Source organism: Euleptes europaea, chromosome 3, assembly GCF_029931775.1.
Source record: "Euleptes europaea isolate rEulEur1 chromosome 3, rEulEur1.hap1, whole genome shotgun sequence".
Taxonomy (NCBI): domain Eukaryota; kingdom Metazoa; phylum Chordata; class Lepidosauria; order Squamata; family Sphaerodactylidae; genus Euleptes; species Euleptes europaea.
Genome location: NC_079314.1, coordinates 108,012,744 through 108,030,678, shown reverse-complemented (window position 1 = coordinate 108,030,678; position 17,935 = coordinate 108,012,744).

Here is a 17,935-nt window from a genome sequence, read left to right as displayed (position 1 = left end):
GCAAGCACCGGGTCATTCCTGACCCATGGGGCGACATCACATCCCGACGTTTACTAGGCAGAATTTGTTTACGGGGTGGTTTGCCAGTGCCTTCCCCAGTCATCTTCCCTTTACCCCCAGCAAGTTGGGTGCTCATTTTACCTACCTCGGAAGGATGGAAGGCTGAGTCAACCTTGAGCCGGCTACCTGAAACCAACTTCTGTCGGGATGAAACTCAGGTAATGAGCAGAGCTTGGACTGCAGTACTACAATTTACCATTCTGCGCCACCGGGCTCTTACCACCCCTGACAAAGGGAAATATATAAAATGTCCAGGAGGAAGGCAGGCTGAGAGCTGCAGTTTTTTCTGTTTAGGGTCTGCCTGCCTTGAGATCCCCAAAGGTGGGCAACCCTAGTTAGGTAATTCCTGGAGATCTGGGAGTCGAGCCTGGGACTGTAGGGTTTGGAGAAGGGAGGGACCTCAGTAGGGTTCCCAGGTGCCCCCTGGTCACCAGCAGGAGAAGAGGGGGTTGCCAGATCCAGCAGCCCAAACTCAATTAAAAGCCTAAGCTAGGGTTGCCAGATCCAGGTTGAGATATACCTGGAGATTTTGGGTGCGGAGCCTGAGGAGAGTGGGATTTGAAGAGGGGAGGGACTTCAGTGCCATTGAGTCCAATGGCCAAAGGGGCCATTTTCTCCAGGGCAACTGATCCTTATCGCCTGGAGATCAGTTGTAATAGCAGAAGATCTCCAGCCACCGCCTGGAGGTTGGCAGCCCTAGCCCTAGCAAATAAAACAGCCTTACAGCACCTTCTAAAAACTTCTAAGGATGCTGAGCCCAGTCACAGTCCACATAACCTACCTCACCATAGGGTTACATAAGAACATAAGCAAGGCCCTGCTGGATCAGACCAAAGACCATCAAGTCCAGCAGTCTGTTCACACAGTGGCCAGATTCAGGTTGGGAAACTCCTAGAAATTTGGGGGTGGAGCCTGGGGAGGACAGGGACCTCAGTGGGATACAATGCCATAGAGTCCACCCTCCAAAGCATCCCCTTTTCTCCAGGGGAACTGATCTCTGTAGTCTGGGGATGAGCTGTAATTCCAGGGGATCCCCAGGTCCCACCTGGAGGCTGGCTTCCCTATAACAGGTCAGGTTGCAAGCTCCAGGTTGGGAAATACCTGGAGATTTTGGGGGTGGAGCCTGAAGAGTGCCGGGTTTGACATTAGTTTGCTTTCATGTTTACATAGTAGCTAATCAGTATACGAGAAACAGTACTTTGGCTTTTAGTAAATATTGTGAAATCATCCGTTTAAATAATGAGAGTTTTATACCAAAGATGGTCATATCATATCAATGCCATAGAGTCCAATTGCCGAAGCGGCCATTTTCTCTGGGGGAACTGCTCTCTGTCGCCCAGAGATCAGTTGTAATAGAGGGAGAGCTCCAGCCACCACCTGGAGGTTGGCAACCCTACTGACAGGTCTTTTGTTACCAATATCTCATCATGAACCAGTGTAAGTGAACGTATTAGTGTCACTTCTGCTTGTATAAGTGAAGTTTGTAGTGCTGAAATCCAACTCTAAATCAGTCAGCCCAAAGAAATACAGCTGCTGAATAGATATCAAAAAAACTAATTACGTGACGAAGCAGGGTGGTGGCGGATTTTAGGCAGCCTTGTGGTTAAGATGGATATTGAACTCTTGCTCCTTTGAAGTCCGCCATACATTCCTCTGTATCTTTCACAGCCCGAGATGCGAAGAGTCTGCTTCTGATTAGATAATTGACATAAAACTAGGCCAAACAAATACCAGTCTCTTAAAATAAACTGCAGAAGTCCATGAACTTTGCAGAATGCGAGTAAAAAGGTCCTTCTTCAACTAAAAACCATTCTGTGAAAAATCAGGTATTTGGCAGGAATTTTTCTTTTGTGTTATCAACCCCAGCATCGAGACATTTAAAAAAAAAACTGAAAAACATTTAACTAAGGTAACGGTTTGAACCTGGCTCTTGGCATCTGTTAAAGAAGCATTAAGTACAACTATTTTTTTGAAGCAGACCACTGTCAGAATGATTTGGCTAGAACACATCATGGATACCTTGATTCTGTTATTTCTCCCAAGTGCAAAACCTCTTACCAATTTATTAGGTCAGTATCAACCAACACAGAAATAGAGGTGCAATTTAAATTAATTGAACTGTAAATAAAGCTATTTAAAAAAAATGTTCTCATACTACAAATTGGATCTGGTACACAATTGAATTTAGATGATGCACCATGCTTTAATGCTGGGTGGCCAGTCTGAAGGGTTGCCAACCTCCAGGTACTAGCTAGAGATCTCCTGCTATTACAACTGATCTCCAGCCAATAGAGATCAGCTCACCTGGAGAAAATGGCCGCTTTGGCAATTGGACCCTATTGCATTGAAGTCCCTCCCCTCCCCAAACACCGCCCTCCTCAGGCTCCGCCCCAAAAACCTCCTGCGGGTGGTGAAGAGGGACCTGGCAACCCTACACTGGCATATAGCATAAATTTATATGCTTCTTACCAAACAAGATCACTGATCCATCTAGCTCAGTGTAATCTACTGTGACTGGCAGCAGCTCTCCAGGGTCTCAGATGGAGAAAGGTTTTTCCAGAATCTGTTACTGGGAATCCTTCTAATTGGAGAGGGCAGCAGGGACTGAATTTTGGGCCTTCTGTGTGCAAAACACATGCTCTACCACTGAGCCAAGGCCCATCCTCTCTAAGAGCTACGGAACCCTTAGAGTAAGTCAGCTCAGAGAGCAAGGAGAGACCTCGTGGGTCGTACCTTGCTTTCATTTGCCATAGGCCTAATTCTCACAACCAGCAGACAATAAAGGGGTGAAACCCCATTCAGGGCTGTACCACTTTAGATCAGCAGGAAGCTCATGTAATTGAATGCTCCTTCACACACACACACACACACACAGAGGAAGAAGAAGAGTTGGTTTTTTATATGCCGACTTTCTTTACCCTTTTAAAGAGAATCAAACTGGCTTACAATCTCCTTCCCTTCCTCTCCCCAAAACAGACAGGTAGGTGGGGCTGAGAGAGTTCAGAGAGAACTGTGACTAGACCACAGTCACCCAACTGGCTTCATGTGGAAGAATGGGGAAACCAACCCGGTTCACCAGATTAGAGTCCGCCGCTCATGTGGAGGAGTGGGGAATCAAACTCGGTTCTCCAGATTAGAATCCACTGCTCTTAACCACTACACCACACTGGCTTACTACACACATACACACACACACACACACAAATCCCCACAGAAAGCCAGCACATCCAAGCAATAGGCTAGAACCTTTCTCCCTGATATTTAGCTTTCCACATGTAAGGTTGGTATGTAGGGTTGCCAACCTCCAGGAGAATAATTAGCAGGTAGCAGGCTGAGGACTAGGGTTGCCAGCTCCAGGTTGGGAAATACCTGGAGATTTTGGAGGCGGAGCCCGAGGTGGGTGCAGCTTGAGGAGGGGAGGGACTTCAAAGGGGTACCATGCCATAAAGTCCTCCTTCCAAAGGAGCCTTTTTCTCCAGGTGAACTGGTCTTTGTTGCCTAGAGATCACCTGTAATCCCAGGAGATCTCCAGCCACTACCTGGAGATTGGCAACCCTACTGAGGACCATAGCTGGCACATTAAATCACCTCAGTGAGGGTGCTTTTCCATGGCTGGGGCCAATGATACAGATCATTAACACAAAATCATTACCTAGCAGTCCAAACAGCACCCCTGAAACGTTTAAAAGAGGCCTCAAAGAAACCAGACTTTTTAAAGCACACATAACCCTGCTGTTCAACTATTAGATTTAATTTTACAGAATATTCATTGTTCTCCACTCCTGGCCTTTTTTATTCCACTATACAGAAAACAGCTACTTTCTAAAAAGCAGAACCAGTTAAGAACTCTGGGATATTAAATCCGGGCTCCACAAATTGAGCTCTCCTTTGCAAAGGGAACTGAAGAACGTCCTCACTACAAACCCTGAACCTGTTTTAAACTTATACTATCAACCCCTCCATGGAAGGAATTCTGGGAACGGTTGAAGAGTATAGAAAACACAGAGCCTTCCCAAAAACTCCCACTTCCCATGGTTCTTTAGGGGATGGGGTGAGATTTAATTTACTTGGAAACCAGATCGAAATTTGTAGTATAGGTGGACCTCCCTACTAGTAAATTCTCTTGGAAAACCAAATTCATCAAATAAGAGGTAGGACATGATACTTAACAGGCTAAACTATTTTGGCAACTGCTACACTCAAAAGAACCTCGATGAAAGAACTTGAGACAAAAAGGGGAATAAATGCAAATATTTTGATTATATTTTTCCCTAAGGTGTTCAACTCAATGGAGTGAAACTCTGAACCTAAGAAAAGGGGAATATTCCCAGTGCTGACTGGATACTCCTAATGGCAAACTCTTAAATTTATAGATGTGTTGCCTGTTTGCTGACTGGGTATTTGTGCGTACATCCCGTTCCAGGGGATATTTTTTAACAATTGGAAATATCCCTACTTTTTCTGGCTTTCATCCTCATCTGTCAGAAGAGGGGCTGGGGAGCCGGCGTTGAGATACTTGAAAACAGAATCTTATAAAAAGTAGATTTCAAAGTTATTTTTATTGAACCTTTTAAAAATGAGAGCCAAGGCTGTTGGGGATAAGAACAGAATATCGGATCCAGCCTGTATTGATACTGACAGCTCAAATACAAAATCACTTTGGTCAACAGATTTTTTCCATCACCTCCACCCTCCCTAAAAAGCTATTATTGCTGACAACTGTAGACATTACTTGCTGCAAAGTACAAAGTTGTAGATATCCAAGAACAAGAAATAGGATACTCTGTCTTATATTCTCTATTTCTGGCTTTGTAAGAAAAGAATAATTATAGGTATGATGGCCAATTAGCAACATTCTGTCTCTTTGTCACAGTCTAGAGGGCCAAAACCCAGCATGGAGGCTAAGGTTGCCAACCTCCAGGTACCAGCTGGAGATCTACTGCTAGTACAACAGATCTCCAGCCGACAGAGATCCATTCACCTGGAAAAAAATGGGCCACTTTGGCAATTGGACTGTATTGCATTGAAGTCCCTCCCAAAAACCTCCCGCCAGTGGCGACCTGGCTCAGCACATAGTGGGGGCTCAGCACATAGAAGTGAGCATGGTTACCAAATCCAAAAATAAGAATGAACGCTATTGGGACCAATCAAACTGACTCAAAACATTGTACAAGTTTTGGGGCTCATCAGAACTCTTCATCAGGATGGATGGTTAACAAAATTGTAAAAAGACAGAAGCGCATCCTTTTAAATCTTTTTTCAGATTTTGTAACATCTAGCCTGGCAAAGAGTCCTGGCGAGCTCGAAAGCTTGCACAGTGTTTTGTGTCAATTTGGTTGGTCCTAATAAAAGGCATTACACGGATTTTGTTTCTGTTTTTTGGATCTTGTGTGAGCAATTACAGTTGAATGACTCTGCGTACTTCATGGCTACCAAATGCCTCTGAGTCCTATGAGAAATCTGCAAACAGCAGGGTCAAAAATCGCTTGCTCCCATGAAAAACAAGGACGTTCCAACTGAATCCCTGAGGATAGGGTTGCCAAGTCTAGTTATGAAATTCCTGGAGATTTGGGAGTGGAGCCTTTGGGAGGGGAGGGTTTAGGGAGGGGAAGGACCTCAGCAGAGTATAATGCCATAAAGCCCACCCTCCAAAGTAGCCCTTTTCTCCAGGGGAACTGATCTCTGTAGTCTGGAGATCAGCTGTGATTCCAGAGCTCCAGGCCCCACCTGGAGATTGGCAACCCTATGCTGAGGGTGACATACATATATTTTTTCTCGTCTTCGAAGAGGATTGGGAGTGAGGTGTCCTTGAGAGTACCAAGTTCTGAAATCATCCACTCTTCTGACCCAAACTTTCTTGTGACGTAAACTGCCATTGTATTATGGCAGACCGAGGAATAAACTTCAGTACAACCACATCTGAAAGACTTCAAAAAACTAAAACAAACTTCATTCAAGGCAGCCACAAGGGCTAAGATTTGAACGGAAAAGTATCAGCATGGGTGGAGAGGGGGGGCTTCTTACATGCCTCTAGGAATCACCCCCCAAGGTATTTTTGAAAGTTTTGTTTTAAAAAATCTCCCCAGTGATTCATAGATTTAAAGGACAACTAGAGGGACCAGTTTAAAAGCTGGCAATCCGAGACTGGAGCATGAGAACATAAGAAATAGGGTTGCCAGGTCCCTCTTCACCACCGGTGGGAGATTTTGGGGGCAGAGCCTGAAGAGGGCGGGGCTTGGGGAGGGGCTTCAATGCCATAGAGTCCAATTGCCCAAGCGGCCATTTTCTCCAGGTGAACTGATCTCTATTGGCTGGAGAGCAGTTGTAATAGCAGGAGATCTTCAGCTGGCACCTGGAGGTTGGCAACCCTCATAAGAAAGAGAACAACCGAGAAAGAAGGGAGGAATCGCTGGAAGGTTTAAGCCACTGGTTCCCAACCAGGGGTCCATGGACCCCCAGGGGTCCGCGAGAACTAAATTAAGGTCCGCAAAACAAAGTTATAAACCCATAATAAATTAATATTTTCAATTAAAAGTTCTCTATTATAAAATATATATATTCTAATATAATTCTAAGTTTAATGTTTAACTAACAGTTATGATTAAAGTTTATTTTCAAATTCCCGGAATTTTTATTTTGAACCTTGGGGTCACCGAACAAAAAAGTCCTAGTGGTCCCTGGTCAAAAAAAGGTTGGGAACCACTGGTTTAAGCAGTCCCACAATCCAGACATCACCTTTGAAAAAATCCACATAACCCAGCATTTCCAGACTGAAACGAGTGGAGTGGGAAAGGGAATCAGCAGAGGACCCAAACGGTCATTTCTCCACAAACATCCTTTCTATAAGGCTTAGTTTTCGGTGTGGCTGCACCAAAGTTCATTCCACTGACCGCTGTAATGCTGTGACAACTGACGTCATGAAAGCCTGGGCCAGAAGAAAAGAAGATTCCAGATCTGGGCATTCTCAGAGAGAGCCCCAGGGTCCCCCTCCAACACCATCTTGTAAGAAAAACACCATTTCCTTCCAACTTGGCTTCCAGACTCTGTTATGGCTCTCCGTAGCATATAACTTGTCAAGATAAAATATGCGTGTGGACATACAATCTCGGCCGAATATTTTATCAGCTTACACTCCGCCGAGGAGAGGCAGCCAAAATCACTTTACATTTTTTTTGAAGGAGTTTGAACCTCTAAAATATTTCCCCGCAGATTGATCGAGAAGCCACAACGTCGGGGCTTCTTTGTGCAGCTCTGATTCAAATGTGAGGCTGGCTGGGACCGGCCTGTGGGATTTTTCATTTTGTATTAGTTTAGTTTTTGCATTCTCACTCAAAGTGAGCAATCCTCAACAGGGCAAAGCTAAGCAGGGCTGCTTCTACACCAAGTGGTTAAGAGCGGTGGTTTGGAGCGGTGGAGTCTGATGTGGAGAACTGGGTTTGATTCCCCACTCCTCTACATGAGCGGCGGAGGCTAATCTGGTGAACTGGATTTGTTTCCCCAATCCTACACACAAAGCCAGCTGGGTGGCCTTGGGTTAGTCGCACTCTCTCAGCCCCACCTACCTCACAGGGTGTCTGTTGTGAGGAGGGGAAGGGAAGGTGATTGTAAGCCGGTTTGATTCTTCTTTAAGGGGTAGAGAAAGTTGGCATATAAAAACCAACTCTTCTTCGTCTTCTTTCCACATGACATCATCCTAGGGTTGGGAGTTACTGGGGATTTGGGCATGTAGCTGGGGAGGGCAGAGTTTGGGGAAGGGAGGGACCTCGGCAGGGTACAAAGCAGGCATCCCCAATGTGGTGCCCATGGGTGCCATGGCGCCCACCAACACCTTTCCTGGTGCCCGCCAAGGGTTTTTAGAAAGAGGGAGGGGCCAGGTGAGGCTTTTGACCAGCAAGGCTTCTGACTGGCCACCGGAGATTTGATTGCCTATGCAGATTTTTAAAAATGCTGCCTTGGCAGCAGCTGCCACCACAGCACAAGGATTGTCACTGTGTCTGCCGATAAGCCACGATAGCCTTTGTGTGGCTGGCTCCACCTTCTGTGGCAGTGCCCACCACACTTCGTCCGAATTCCAAAAGTGCCGACAGGCTAAAAAGCTTGGGGACCCCAGTATAGGCCATAGAGTCCACCCTCCAAAGCAGCTATTTTCTCCAGGGAAACTGATCTTTGCAGTAGGGAGATAAGTTGTAATTCTGAGGGATCTCTAGGTGGTCAGCCACCCTACCTTATCCTCCCTTTCTGCGCAGACCATTAACAGATAAAGTTGCCAGATCCTTCTTCACCGCTGGTGGGAGATTTTAGGGGTGGAGCGGGAGGAGGTCGGGTTTTGAAGAGGGGAGGGACTTCAATGCCATAGAATCCAATTGCCAAAGCGGCCCCTTTTCTCCAGGGGAACCAATCTCTATCGGCTGGAGATCAGTTGTAATAGCAGGAGAACTCCAGCCACTACCTGGAGGTTAACAGTACAGGATGATATATATACACAAAGTGCAAATTTTATAAGCTACTGAGATGAAACAAGGACCATATACATGACACATACAAAGCACAAATATATACAATATGTACAATCTGCATAAAGCAGAAATGATTCCAAAGGTCTCAACAGAGTACCAGGTAAGTATTAGTATTGTAATCTTTGTGTATAAAGTCCATATAAAGCCACAGTCATCAATGGATACGGCCGTTTCAGATCCACAGCAGTGGAAATCTTTCTTCAGTCCTTCAAAAAAGTGCTGTTATACATTCATAATTCCTTCCCATGCAGGGTAAGTACAAATTGATTCAATCAGACATCAGCAAAGTACATCACATAGTGCATTGATGATTGTGGCTTTATATGGACTTTATACACAAAGATTACAATACTAATACTTACCTGGTACTCTGTTGAGACCTTTGGAATCATTTCTGCTTTATGCAGATTGTACATATTGTATATATTTGTGCTTTGTATGTGTCATGTATATGGTCCTTGTTTCATCTCAGTAGCTTATAAAATTTGCACTTTGTGTATATATATATTCCTGTACTGTTTTCCTAACCTCGTGGCATTAGTACAGAGGTGCCTTTTTTCTCCCCACTACCTGGAGGTTGGCAACCCTATGATCCGCCGTTTCATTCCACAAAAAAGCCGCTTTATTTTAATCCTGGGGGTGGGGGGACACAATGTTTCCTGGGCAAGACGCTATGAATATGAGTAGTCCATCCAGAGTTATTCAATGTCATGTTTTGAAAAAAGAAAACAAAGAGGTATTGTGCTATGTTTATGCAGCATGACCAATGTTCCTCCAAATAAAAACAATTAAAACTAAGTAGGTGGAGAATCCTGAGTGTCACATGAGAACACAGCAGCATGGGCGTTCAATGCGCATCATGTATGAAGGAAAACCATGGCTAGCAGTGGAGAGAAAATGGATTGCCCTGGGCTGTCTGGAATTTCTATCGCAAGGGTGATTTTACACAGAATCGCATCAGCAACCAGGATACCATGGGAAACCATGCTGGTAGGGTTGCTAGTTCCCTCTTTGCCATTGGTGGGAGGTTTTTGGGGCGGAGCCTGAGGAGGGCGGAGTTCGGATAGGGGAGGGAATTCAATGCCATAGAGTCCTATTGCCAAAGCGGCCATTTTCTCCAGGGGAACTGATCTCTATCAGCTGGAGATCAGTTGTAATAGAAGGAGATCTCCAGCCACCACCTGGAGGTTAGCAACCCCACCCCCAGGAAAATGGTCTTAGGACTGCTGCCTTAGTCTCAATCAGTGTCACGTTTAAGCAAAGTCTCAGCTGTGAACACAAATGTGTAATTTTTCCCATTTAAAAAAAAAGATGCTGTTCGGTCAGAGCCGTGGAGCTCTACAACCCCCTAAAAACTCCAAGGGGAGTTTTGACTTAATAAGGTCTGTTGGACTCAAGCCACGGTCACCACAGAACAATGTTTATCCAGCATATTAAAAATAAAAAGTGGAGGTTATAGTCTGGTTTTTACTGCCAGATTCTGTGTGTAGGGGTGAAACCATAGGTGGAGGCTTTTTCTCTGATCTTTTCAACAAGGATCGATTGTATTTTCTTCCTTGTCCACGAGAAGACAGCTGCACCCCACCCCCACCCTGTATACCAAGGCACAGTCACGTACAACTGGCCTCCATGGGACAAAACTGAACCCCACCAATCACCAAGCCCATAGCATCATAGAGACATACAGTTGGAAGGGACCACCAGGGTCATCTAGTCCAACCTCCTGCACAATACAGGAAACTCACAACTGCCTCCCCCACACACCCCCAGCGACCCCTACTCCATGCCCAGAAGATGGCCAAGATGCCCTCCCTCTCATGATCTGCCTAAGGTCATAGAATCAGCATTGCTGACAGATGGCCATCTAGCCTCTGCTTAAAAACCTCCAGGGAAGGAGAGCTTACCACCTCCCGAGGAAGCCTGTTCCACTGAGGAACCGCTCAAACTGTTAGAAAATTCTTCTGGAAACTCTTCTGATTTAATTTTAACCTGTTGGTCCTGGTCCAACCTTCTTTGGCAACAGAAAACAATTCAGCACCCTCCTCTATATGACAGCCCTTCAAGTACTTGAAGATGAAGACCTCTCAGTCTTCTCCTCTTCAGGCTAAACATACCCAGCTCCTTCAACCTTTCCTCATAGGACTTGGTCTCCAGACCCCATACACTTGACAGGATCAAGAGATACAGGAACATCTTGGTCTGATACTGCCCCAGCCTCCCAGAAAGCAAGTCCAGAGACAGACTGCATTCAGACATGATATCAAGTTGTGGTTTGTCATTCTGGAAGCTTTTTGGAAATTTTCCAGCTCACATGCCTGTTCTTCCACTTCCCCTCATATGTCGCTTGGAGACTGAATATTTCTACAGTCCCAACAAACCACAGTTTCTTCATGATTCTTGAACCAAACAATACAACAGACTTCACACATGAACACGTGAAGCTGCCTTATACTGAATCAGACCCTTGGTCCATCGAGGTCAGTACTGTCTACTCAGACTGGAAGAAGAAGAGGAGGAGGAGGAAGAGGAGGAGGAGTTGGGTTTTATACCCTGTTTTTCTCTACCAAAAGGAGTCTCAAAGCAGCTTACAATCATCTTCCCTTCCACGCTCCCCCAAACAGGCACCTTGTGAGGTAGATGGGGCCGAGAGAGTTCTGAGAGAACTTTGACTAGCCCAAGGTCACCTAGCAGGCTTCATGTGGAAGAGAGGGAAATCAAACCCAGTTCTCCAGATTAGAATCCACTGCTTTTCACCACTACACCACGCTGGCTCTATGGAAGCTGGACGCGGCTCTCCTGGGTCTCTGGTAGAGGTCTTCCATCACCTGCTACCTCATCTTTTAAACTGGAGATGCCTGGCATTGAACCTGGGACCTTCTGCATGCCAAGCAAACAGGGCCACCAAGAGGGGGAGAGTGGTGGGACAAAATTAGGGGGGGGGTCTAAGTCAGCTAGAGGGCACTGCAACTTCCATCATCATTCTGGGGTGGGTGTCCAGTTTTGAAACATGTAGCATTGTTTTCTCATGAGTTATGCCTGCCACAAATAGAGACCCTTAGTTTCTAATGCAAATAGCACCGGGGGGAGTGGTTGTCTCACCTGGGACAGGATATTCCCATGCTTTTCAATTTTGGCCCTGGAACTCCCAAAATCATGCTGAATCTGATGGCCAATTTTGAGTCTTGGGGTAGTGGTTAAGAGCGGTGGACTCTAATCTGGAGAACCCGGTTGGTTTCCCCACTCCTACACATGAAGCCAGCTGGGTGACCTTGGGCTAGTCACAGCTCTCTTCAAGCTCTCCCAGTCTCACCTACCTCACAGGGTATCTGTTGTGGGGAGAGGAAGGGAAGGAGATTGTAAACTGGTTTGATTCTCCTTAAAAGGTAGAGAAAATCAGCATATAAAAAACCAACTCTTCTTTATTCTCAGATGAGATATGCCTGCCACAAATGGACAAATGGACAGGCATACCAATTCTTTGATTACTATAGATTTATGGTAACAGCAAGCAGAGTGATTTGTTTTGTTATGATATTTGGTATGGATTAGGGTCATGGGGGGTCAGGTGGCATCTCTGTTCGGGGGCCCACGGTGGCTATTGGCAGCCCTGCAAGCAGATGCTCTACCACCGAGCCACGGCCCCTCTCAAATCTGTTTATTCTCTTGCCTGCAAACTCAGATTCCAAACCACAATGTCATCCCATTTTGGCAAGAGAACAGACAACCGTTTGTTGTTTTGCCTTGGCTCAGGGGTCATGAGTAAACAGCGGTTTGTTGGGAATCAAGAAGTCTTCAATATATGTAGGAAGGGAGGAAGACGCAGGGCAGGAGCCCAAGGCACTCCCAGGCTCATTCCTGTAACAACCAACTATTTTGTCATCGTAGCTGACTAGAACCAAAGGTTTAACACCATTACTGCACATTCGACTCCTTGCAGTCCTTAGCAAACCAATAGGAAGTGCAAAATGGCACTCTTGCGCCAAAAGAGAGCATTTTATGTGGCATGATGTTTCCTAGCACTGAGGTTGTTTATGCATGGGTACTTTGACTCACGTTTGCCCCTGGTCTGTCTCGGTTGGTCCTTGGAGTTATGCATGAGTTTTCCCTTCATCAGAGATGACCTCGCTGCCAGGCCTCACAAATCCGGGTTCCTCTGCTCATCTGATTCTTCCACCTCTCCTGACTGGGCTGATCTCAGGGGAGATTGAAGAATTGGGTTTTAACAGCATCAGGAAGACCCAGAATTTGTGAGGGCTGGGCACGAGGTCATCTCTGAGGGACGGGAAACTCATGCATAACTCCAAGGAACAACCAAGTCAGTCCAGGGGGCAAACGTGAGACAAAGTACCCATGCATAAAGGACCTAAGACTTCATTTCAAGCCCTGAGATTCCTGATTGAAGAGCTGGAGCCTTTGTTGCTTACTGACTTTATATATCTAGCAGCTGGGCTCATTCAGTTGTAAAATGTGGTGTTCGTTAAGTCACTTTTCCAAATCAACATGCATTTGTAGAAAAATAACAGCAGAACAGGTTATATCCCTGATCACAGTCCCAGGATTTGCACCCGGCAGTAATCTACCCTAAAAAATAAACATATCAGTATCTGGTATGCCACGCTTTGCTGTTAATTATGTCTTCTACCTTCTTCCATTAATTAGGTCTTTGTAAATTAGCATGAGGGAGGGAAGGCAGCATGGTATAGCCGATCTCGTCAGATCTCAGAAGCTAAGCAGGGTCAGCCATGGTTAGTATTTGGATGGGAGACCACCAAGGAATGCGAGGGTTGCTATACAGAGGAAGGCAATGGCAATCCACCTCTGTTCATCTCTTGCCTTGAAAACCCCAATAAGGGGTCGCCATAAGTCAACTGCAACTTGACGGCACTTTACACATACACACATATTAGCATGGAGCCCAAACAGCTGGCGGGCATTTGCCAGAAAACTGCCTTTATTTTTGCAGGTCGCATGAGTTTAGGTTTGATTTTGATCATGTCCCGGGGTTCTGAGGCTTCCATTTTTGCCACAGCAGCTCACCACTCTGTTCTAACAGAAGGCAACACCCAATGCTTAAAAACCCACTATCCAGGAGAGCAATCCTCCTTTCAGCCCGACAGCAATTTAGCATGCATAACCACATCTATATTTTTACAACCCCGCAGTGAAAGTCCACTAGTCTGTCTTCCTGCATGACATTGGCATGGGTCAGAATTTAGAAACCAATCACCCTCCTCTTTCAAACACCACCCTCCTGGTGGTGGCTGGAAATCTCCTAGGATTACAACTGGTCTCTAGGCGACAGAGATCAGTTCACCTGGATAAAATGGCCGCTTTGGAAGGTGGACTCTATGGCATTATGTCCCATTGAAGTCCCATTGAAGTCCCAAAAATCCACCCCAAAAATCTCCAGGTATTTCCCAACCCGGAGCTGGCAACTCTATTCGAGGAACTTTCCCATTTGGCACTCTTGAAGGTTGCGTTCAGGTCAGGCACACCTGCTCTCCCACCTCAGTTGCACTACTGGTTTCTAACCTTGTATGTGCTAATAAATAATATGATTTTTTCAGAAAGGCCCTTGCATAAAACTCTTTAATGTCTTTGCTTTTCAGCACTCGTACTGAATGGAATGTGGACGGCGGGGCAGACAGAATGGAGCGAGGCAGAAACACCCAAGATAATGATCATCTATTTTCTTCCGAGCAAGAGAAATCTGGGAGCCTTCCAAAGACGTATCAACACTACCGAGGCGCTCTGTAGGCAGAAAGTCTATAAAGTGGTTCTTCTCACTAGAGCTGGCAAACTCAAGAGCTGAAGCCGACACCTGTGTCTTTTGGGTCTCGGGGAGACTGATCAACGCAAGCCGTTTAACGGTGGATGCTGAGGCAGAATATTGATTTTTTTTTTAAAAAAATGCAAAAACGAAAAGCTGATCCTGGAATGATGATTTGAACCGGGTGTTTGATTTGTTTCTTCTCATTTCCCCCCCCCCAGCCCATGTTTCCAGATTTGAAAGGGAGATTCTGGCGATTTCACCTAAGAGCTGTTTAAAAGCTTCAGTGGCTGAACCGTGACATTAACCTTCGTCCGCACACACTCTCAGCCAAACCTTCAGGGTCGTTGGGAGGAGGAATAATGTGGTGGCAAACCAGATTAAAAATGTAATTAATCTATAAGTGCCTGGCAGTGACAGAACCATACGTGAGTGGGTCTCACAACATATTTTTTTATGTTAAAAAGCAACTAGAGAGAGGAGGGATTAGATTAGGGCAGTGTATTTGGGAGGGAATTACCCTGTTTCTCCAAGAGATTTTTTTCCCTTCTGTATTAGCTACTGTGCAGATGATACTAATATCTCTTTTTTTTTTCCTAGAGCGGTCAATAACTGTTGAGGGGAGTGATTTCTATGGGGAAACGGTGTAAAGGGAAAGAATTACCACACACACACACACACACACACACAAACGCACACACATCATGGCCCTGATTCAGATCATGATCCTCTGTGGCTTCTTTTTTAAAGATAAAATATATGCTTGGAAGCTATGCAGTGTTTAGTACTTGGATGGGAGACCACCAAGGAATACCGGGGCTGCTATGCAGAGGCAGGCAATGGCAAAATTACCTCTGGTCATCCCTTGCCTTGAAAAGCCCATGCGGAGAAACGCCATGGGGCCATCTTGAATCATAAAATCACAGAATCATAGAGTTGGAAGGGGTGATACGGGCCATCTAGTCCAACCAGTGCCGGATTTATGTATAAGCTAAACAAGCTATAGCTTAGGGCCCCACTCTCTTGGGGGTCCCCAAAATATTTAAAGGAAAAAAAACTGGATATACATTTCCAAAATATAGGATAAAAAACAAATAAAATAAAACCTACATACAGCAACACTGTTTGCATTATTAAGTTTGTTATGAATAAAAAATCATTTTAAGTTAGAGCTTAATAATTATTTCACTATTAATATACTTCTTAATTGTACTTCAGTTCAACAATTACTTTGATAAAATACATATTTTATTATGTGCAAATGGCTTTCGATACCTATTAGGTCCATAAATTACCATATAGCATATATTCAACACAAAAAAACAGCGACAATTTGTTGTTGACAAAGGACAGCTGGACATATAAAGGGCCCCATTACCTTCAATAGCTTAGGGCCTCAACAAACCTAAATCCGGCCCTGAGTCCAATCCCTCTGCTTAATGCAGGATTAGCCTAGAACATCCCTGAGTCAGTGGTGACTTGACAGGTAGGGTCACCAATCTCCAGGTAGGGGGCCTGGAGACCACCTGGAATTACAGAAGATCTCCAGATGTCAGAGATCAGCTCCCCTGGAGAAAACGGCAGCTTCCAAGGGTTGGCCCTGTGGCATCACATCCCTGCTGGGCCCCGTCCTCTCGCCTCCCCTTTGGCTCCACCCCCCCAAATATCCAGGAATTTCCCAACCTGTTGACAACCCTATCAACAGTACACTTTAATTAATAGGGTTCAAGGCCTAATCGTTAGGGTTGCTAGGTCCCCCCTCTCTACCAGCAGAAGATATTTGAGACAGGGCTGGGGTGGTGATCCCGTGTGCGCGGCCGCGCGCGATACAATTACGTCACTTCTGGGTTTACCCCTGGAAGTGACATAATCACGCTGTGCGCAGCCGCACGCGTGTGCAGTCGCCACCCCTTGCAGCCCGGTTAGGGTTGCCAGCCACCAGGTACTAGCTGGAGATCTCCTGATATTACAAGTGATCTCCAGCCAATAGTGATCAGTTTGCCTGGAGAAAATGGCCGCTTTGGCCATTGGACTCTATGGCATTGAAGTCCCTCCCCTCCCCAAATCCCACCCTCCTCAGGCTCTGCCCTTAAAACCTCCCACTGGTTGCGAAGAGGGACCTGGCAACCCTAAGCCCGGTGGATTGGCAGGCAATTGCCCGTCGGAACCAGCCACTGGGCAACCCTACTAAGAATGAAGTTCCCACATACTGTAGTTCAAGCCACAGACTCTGCATGTTCGGGGCTCTTGTACACATTATAAAATCCCTGATTTTGTAGCCTCTGATCAGACCAAGCTGTCACATGTATATATATTTGGTTGTTGTTTCTTTTAACTGTGTAACAATTTTGTTTTTATTCTACTAGCTGCCTTTGACATTCCTTGGGTGGAAAGGCAGATTAGATATCTTCCCAAACAAACAAATACAACGAGCTCTGCCACTGGGCCACCGCAACTCCCCCTGGAGCAGTTAAGTAACGTTTCTCAAATTCATCTCTCTTTAAAAGCACTCTGCGTTCCCAGGATCCCCTGGGACCCATGGGGGAAGAAGAAGAAGAAGAAGAAGAAGAAGAAGAAGAAGAAGAAGAAGAAGAAGAAGAAGAAGAAGAAGAAGAAGAAGAAGAAGAAGAAGAAGAAGAAGAAGAAGAAGAAGAAGAAGAAGAAGAAGAGTTGGTTTTTATATGCCGACTTTCTCTACCACTTAAGGGAGACTCAAACCAGCTTACAATCCACCTTCCCTTCCCCTCCCCACAACAGACACCCTGTTAGGTAGGTGGGGATGAGAGAGCTGTGACTAGTCCAAGGTCCCCCAGCTGGCTTCGTCAGTAGGAGCGGGGAAAACAAATCCAGTTCACCAGATTAGCCTCTGCCACTCATGTGGAGGAGTGGGGAATCAAACCGGGTTCTCCAGATCAGACTCCACCACTCCAAACCACTGCTCTTAACCACTGCACCACTCTGGGTCTCCCCTTAAACTGCACACCTCCCACTGCAGAACATAAGAATCCATGGATCAGCACAAACTGATAAAGGCTGCTTTGAGAAGGGATGTTCCCCACCCTTAGGGTTGCCAACCTCCAGGTAGTAGCTGGAGATCTCCTGCTATTACAACTGATCCCCAGTTGATAGAGATCAGTTCACCTGGAGAAAATGGCCGCCTTTGGCAATTGGACTCTATGGCATTGAAGTCCCTCCCCTCCCCAAATCCCACGCTCCTCAGGCTCCGCTCCAAAAACCTCTTGCCAGTGGAGAAGAGGGACCAGGCAACCCTACCCACCCTCTTCACCACAGTTATTTTACCTGGTAATACCTGGTAGGCCCAGACAGGTGAAATGGATTGCTTTCCAAGTCCTAGCATTTGTGATCCCCATGCTAGGGTTGCCAGGTCCCTCTTCGCCACCGACTGGAGGTTTTTGAGGCGGAGCCTGAGGAGGACGGGGTTTGGGGAGGGGAGGGACTTCAATGCCATGGAGTCCAATTGCCAAAGCGGCCATTTTCTCCAGGTGAACTGATCTCTATCAACTGGGGATCAGTTGTAATAGCAGGAGATCTCCAGCTACTACCTGGAGGTTGGCAACCCTAAGGGTGG